The following is a 6,713-nucleotide window of genomic DNA, read 5'->3' as shown; positions in this document are numbered from 1 at the left end:
TTTAATTCGACTACATTCCATTATCCTCGTTTTTCTTTTGTTGATGTTCATCTTATATCCTTGTTTCAAGACACTGTCCATGCCGTTCAACTGCTCTTCCGCTCTTCCAGGTCCTTTGCTGTCTCTCATAGAATTACAACGTCATCGGCAAACCTCGAAGTTTTAACTTCTTCTCCATGGATTTTAATTCCTACTCCAAATTTGTCTTTTGTTACCTTTACTGCTTGCTTAATATACAGATTGAATAACATCGGGGAGAGGCTACAACCCTGTCTTACTCCCTTCCCAACCACTGCTTCCCTTTCATGCTCCTCGACTCTTATAACTGCCGTCTGGTTTCTGCACAAATTGTAAATAGCCTTTCATTCCATGTATTTGACCCCTGCTACCTGCAGAATTTGAAAGAGATTATTCAAGTCAACATTGTCACAAGCTTTCTCTAAGTTTACAAATGATGGACACGTATGTTTGCCTTCCCTCAGTCTATCTTCTAAGAAAAGTCGTAGGGTCAGTACTGCCTCATGCGTTCCTACATTTCTACGGAATCCAAACTGATCTTCCCCAAGGTCGTCTTCTACCAGTCTTCTCATTCATCTGTAAACAATTTGTGTTAGTAATCTGCAACCGTGACTTATTCACACCTGTCAACACCTGATTTCTTTGGAATTGGAAATATTATATGAGGGTATTTTGCCTGTCTCATACACCTAGCTCCTCAGATGGTAAGGTTTTGTCAGGGCTGGTGCTCCCAAGGCTGTCAGTGCTTCTAATGAAATGTTGTCCACTCCGGGGGCCTTGTTTCTCCTCAGGCCTTTCAGAGCTCTGTCACGCAGTCTCATATCTCCCATTTCATCTTCATCCACGTCCTCTTCCATTTCCATAATATTTGCCTCCTGTACATCGTACTTGTATAGACCGTCTATGTACTCCTTCCACCTTTCTGCTTTCCCTTCTTTGCTTAGAAATGCTTTTCCATCTGAGCTCTTGATATTCATACAAGTGGTTCTCTTTTCTCCAGAGGTCCAATTTTCCTGTAGGCAGTTTCTGTCTTACCCTACTGAGATATGCCTTTACATTCTTACATTTGTCCTCTAGCCATCTCTGTTTAGCAATTTTGCACTTCCTGTCGATCTCATTTTTGAGACGTTTGTATTCCTTTTTGCCTGCTTCATTTACTGTATTTTTTTTGTTTTCTACTTTCATGAATTAAATTCAGTATCTCTTCTGTTAACCAAGGATTTCTACTAGCCCTCGTCATTTTACCTACTTGATGCTCTGCTGCCTTCACTATTTCATGTCCGAAAGCTACTCGTTGATCTTCTACTGTATTTCTTTTCCCCGTTCTTGTCAATCGTTCGCTAACGCTCTCTCTGAAACATTCTACAACCTATGGTTCTTTCAGTTTATCCAGGTCTCATCTCCTTCCATCTCCTTAAATTCCTAACTTTTTGCAATTTCTTCAGTTTTAGTCTACAGATCATAACCAATAGATTGTGGTCAGAGTCCACATCTGCTCCTGGAAATGTCCTACAATTTAAAATCTGGTTCCTAAATCCCCGTCTTACCATTATATAATCTGTCTGAAACCTTCCAGTGTCTCCAGGCCTTTTCCACGTATACAACCTTCTTTCATGGTTGCTAAACAAAGTGTTAGCTATAATTAAGTTACGCTCTGTGCAAAATTCCACCATGCAGCTTCCTCATTCATTCCTTTACCCCATTCCATATGTACCTCCTGCTTTTTTTTTCTCTTCGTGTTCCTACTATCGAATTCCAGTCCACCATGACTATTATATTTTCATCTCCCTTCACTATCTGAATAATTTTTTTCGTCTTATCATACATTTCTTCAATCTCTTCGTCATCTGTGGAGCTAGTTGGCATATAAAATTGTACTAATGTGGTAGGCGTGGGCTTCGTGTCTATCTTGGTTACAATAATGCGTTCACTATACTGTTCGTAGTAACTCCTATTTTGTATTCATTATTATATCTACTCCTGCATTACCCCTATTTGATTTTGTATTTGTAACCCTGTATTCACCTGACCAAAAGTCTTGTTCCTCCTGCCACCGAACATCACTAATTCCCACTATATCTAACTTTAACCTATCCATTTCCCTTTTTAAATTTTCTGACCTACCTGCCCGATTAAGGGATCTGACATTCCACGCTCCGATCCGTAGAACGCCAGTTTTCTTTCTCCTGATAACGACGTCCTCCTGAGTAATCCCCTCCCGGATTTCCGAATGGGGGACTATTTTACCTCTGGAATATTTTACCCAAGAGGATGCCATCATCACTTAACCACACAGTAAGGCTGCATGCCGTCGGGAAAAGTTACGGCTGTATTTTACACTTGCTTTCAGCCGTTCGCAGTACCACCACAGCAAGGCCATTTTGGTTAGTTTTGCAAGGCCAGATCAGTCAATCATCCAGAGTGTTGTCCCTGCAAATACTGAAAGGCCTGCTGACCCTTTTCAGTAACCACACGTTTGTGTGGCCTCTCAACAGATATGGTTGCACCTAGGGTACGGCTACCTCTATCGCTGAGGCACGCAAGCTTCCCCACCAACGGCAAGGTCCATGCTTCATGGGATGGATACTTAAAATATTTTAGTAAAATTATTGAACGTTCTATTCTAAATCGGAAAAAATACAAACACCAAAAGGACACAAAAACTCATTAGGAAGGGATGTAATAACAATATCTCTATCACAAATGCAAAACATGCCATTAACAAGATTTTACGCCGCCGAAACTACAGTAATTGATTGCACATCTGAAACAGAAGACACAGAAAGAAGGAAGAATCATGTCGAAGATAAGCTTAAAACTAAAATCACAAATTCCACACGCACAAAAATCACATGTATAACCAGGAAATGGGATCACTATTTTCTCGTCACTTACATCGGACGAATAACAATAGGCTTACAAACAGAATTCTGAACTTAGCTTTATCGGTAAAACATTTGCCTGAAGAAATTTATGAAAACCTAAATGAAATAGGATTACGTGAGAAAGTCATAACTACAAGACAGAGCTAAAATCAGAACCGTAATTGAGGAACAAAAATGTTGCTGAGAAGTTGGCTTGGGAATGGACAGAAGAACGGAAAAGAAGCTCAGAGAGCGGATGGAGGACTAGGTTGGATAAGTTCAAATATGTTTTACGCTTCTCAGCTAGCCACAACGAATTAAAAAAAATATTACTGTGAAATAAAACCAAATTCCAGAAGAAAACTAATTCACTTTGAAAGGGCACGTCTTTGGAGATCCCGAAACATAAATCTGCACCCTGAGGGGGGAGGGGGGGGGGGTGGCGGGCGGAGAGATAATATTCCATAACGTGTTAATCCACCCCATCTATTGTAAAATGTTTGTATTCCCCTTGACATGCTATCAGCAAAGTACTCGAGTCGGTGCTGCTCATGGTTATTCCAAAATATCTGAATGTATCTTCAATGAAGAACGAACAGGTTAGTGAAAGGGATTCTGCAGCATATGAAGTAATTATTTTAAAGCAAGTAAATCAAATGTGAAGACGAGTTAAAATGGGAAATGAATTGGCCTCTATAGAAATAAAGAAAGAAAAGAATCGAATATGCTAACAGGTGGAATGTAATGAAAGGAGAGTCATTGTACATTACATTTGAGAGATGCTCTGAGACGTCTCCACAAAACGTACCACGATCGCCCTTCACTTAAAGGTTAATTACGACAGCATTTCTTAACGTACAAGGGAGACAATATGAGAAATGAAGGTCTAAGTTGAAGTACGTCAATAGGTAGGAACAACATTTAAAACGTTTCTATACGTGTACGATGCCCAGAATGAGACGCGATTGAAAGACCATAACACTGTGTACGTAGTTATGAAACTGAATCGTGAATTGGAAATAAAAAACAAGACAGTAGAATTCAAGCAGCAGAAATTAGAATTCGCACAGCAGTGAAATGATGTAACAGATTAGGAAACACGATATTAGGAATCAACTCTACATTTCTTAAATGGGAAAAAGTAAATAATACAAAAAATGGGGTGAATACATTAATTTTAAGACATAAAAACTACAGCGTGTTGTTTTAGTCATACATAACAGTAACTGTTATAGGTTCCAGTTAATAGCAAACGAAATCTTCAAAAAATTTTCGTATGCTTTACAGATATCTTGATGAGTGATCTTCGGCAGGAGACAGATAATTTAAACTTCATTAATAATAAATCTTCCTAACTGATTATACAAGCATCCTTTGGGCATTAATTTGATTTTAGTTCATTCCGTGAACACTTATTAGGTACGCACAGAGTTGGTACTGACTGTAGTTTACTCTACACACACAGTCCTTAGAGAATTATTCGTTCATATGCATTGTATACATTTTAACTTAGTGTTCGTTGTCGCAGTTCGTTCTATGTACCATAAAATATTATGTAACATACGCCATCATTTATTGCTCAAGTCAACTATATACGTATTTTATAGACTGAACGTTCATACCTGCTTTGTATTCTTTCTTTCATGGGAAAAGTTTGTAAGTATGTAGTGTCTATAGCGCAACCTGATGTCACACTACATTTTACACTGCAATATTTCTCATATGTTATTGAGCCATCGTTTCTGATACTAATTCACTTTTTTTGAGTCATCAATCTCCTGACAGGGTTGATACGGTCCACCACGAGTTCCTCTCCTGCCCTGACCTCTACCTCTCACAGTATCACTTGCACCCTACGTAATCATTTAGTTGTTTGATGTAGTCCAATCCCTGTCTACCTCTACAGTTTTTACCTGTCACAGTTCCACCTTCTATCATGTAAGTTACTGCCTGATGTCGTTACAAGTGCCTATCATCTTGTTCGTTTTTCTTGTCAGGATTTGCCAAATATTCGTATCTTCGCCAATTCTCAGGAGAACCTCCTCATTCCTTACCCTATTTGTCCACTTAATTTTCAACATTCTTCTGTAGCACCACATCTCAAACTCTTCGAAATTCTTCTGTTCCGGTTTTCGTGAAGTCCGTGGTTCACTACGTACAATACAGTGCTCCAAGCGTACATTGTAAGAAATTTCTTCCTCAAATGTAAATGTCGTGTGACTAGGGTCTCCCGTTGGTGAGACCCGTCGCCGGGTGCAAGTCTTTCGATTTGACGCCACTTCGGCGACTTGTGCGTCGATGGGGATGAAATGTTGATGATTACAACACAGCACCCAGTCCCTGAGCGGAGAAAATCTTCGACCCAGCCGGGAATCGAACCCGGGCCCTTAGGATTGACATTCTGTCGCCCTGACCACTCAGCTACCGGGGGCGGACTTCCTCAAATTAAGGCCTATGTTTGATACCTGTGCTCTTGGCCACGAATTCCCTCTTTGCTTTTCATGCCCTCCTTGCTGCATTCGTGATGAGTATTTTTGCTTCTAAGATAGTAGAATTCCCAAACTCCTTCAATTTTACGATCACGAATTTTGATGAGTTTCTCGCTATTCTCATTACTGCTACTTGTCATTAGTTTCATGTTTCTTCGGTTTACTCTTAATCCATATTCTTTACTCATTAGGCTGTTCAGTATTCCACTGAACAGAACTTGTAACTCATCTTCGTATTCACTGAGGATAGTAATGTTATCAACGAAACTTAATCACTGATATCCGAAAGGAAATTTAATACCATTCTTGAATCCATCTTTTATTTCAGTCAATGGATGTATGTTTTTTGGGGTGTCCGGATACTTTTAATCACATAGTGTACTTCAAGTATACATGCCGAAGTCGGAAGTTGAAGAAGAGATAGTGAAATTATATGAGGATATTGAAAGGGTTATACTGTACGTAAAAGAAGATGAAAATCTAATGGGGGGACTGGAACACAGTTGCAGAGGAAGGAGTAGAAGAAAAGGTTACAGGAGAATATGGGCTTGGGACAAGGAATGAGAGAGGAGAAAGACTAAATGAGTTCTGTAGTAAATTTCACCTCAAAATAGCGAATATTCTGTTCAAGAATCACGAGAGGAGGAGGTATACTTGGAAATGGCCGAATGATACGGGAAGATTTCAGTTAAATTGCGTCATGGTCAAACAGCACTCCGTCACTCCGCCTTCAGGCCACGAGTGGCCTACCGGGACCATCCGACCACCGTGTCATCCTCAGAAGAGGATGCGGATAGGAGGGGCGTGGGGTCAGCACACCGCTCTCCCGGTCGTTATGATGGTATTCTTGACCGAAGGCGCTACAATTCGGTCGAGTAGCTGCTCAATTGGCATCACGAGGCTGAGTGCACCCCGAAAAATGGCAACAGCGCATGGCGGCCTGGTTGGTCACCCATCCAAGCGCCGACCACGCCCGACAGCGCTTAACTTCGGTGATCTCACGGGAACCGGTGTATCCACTGCGGCAAGGCCGTTGCCCCCATTGTTAGACAGAGATTCCGAAATAAGATACTGGATTTTAGGGCGTACCCAGGAGCAGATATAGACGCAGATCACAATGTAGTAGTGATAAAGAGTAGGCTGAAGTTTAAGAGATTACTCACGAAGAATCAACACTCAAATAAGCGGGTTACGGAAGTGCTAAGGAATGAGGGGATGCTCTTGAAGTTCTATAGGGCTATAGATACAGTAATAAGGAATAGCTCGGTAGGCAGTACTGTGGAAGAGAAGTGGACGTCTCTGAGAAGGGCAGTCACAGAAGTTGGAAATGAAAACATAGGTA

At 40.7% G+C, this 6,713-nt stretch overlaps 1 pseudogene; it reads right to left on the bottom strand.

The window, feature by feature from the left end:
* Positions 1-6,291: 6,291 nt before the first annotated feature.
* On the bottom strand, positions 6,292-6,409 carry LOC124596988 (annotated as a pseudogene).
* Positions 6,410-6,713: the final 304 nt, after the last annotated feature.

This window comes from Schistocerca americana, chromosome 2, assembly GCF_021461395.2.
Source record: "Schistocerca americana isolate TAMUIC-IGC-003095 chromosome 2, iqSchAmer2.1, whole genome shotgun sequence".
In the NCBI taxonomy this organism is placed as follows: domain Eukaryota; kingdom Metazoa; phylum Arthropoda; class Insecta; order Orthoptera; family Acrididae; genus Schistocerca; species Schistocerca americana.
The sequence above is the reverse complement of the archived record's forward strand: the minus strand, read 5'-3'. Positions and strand labels throughout refer to the sequence as shown.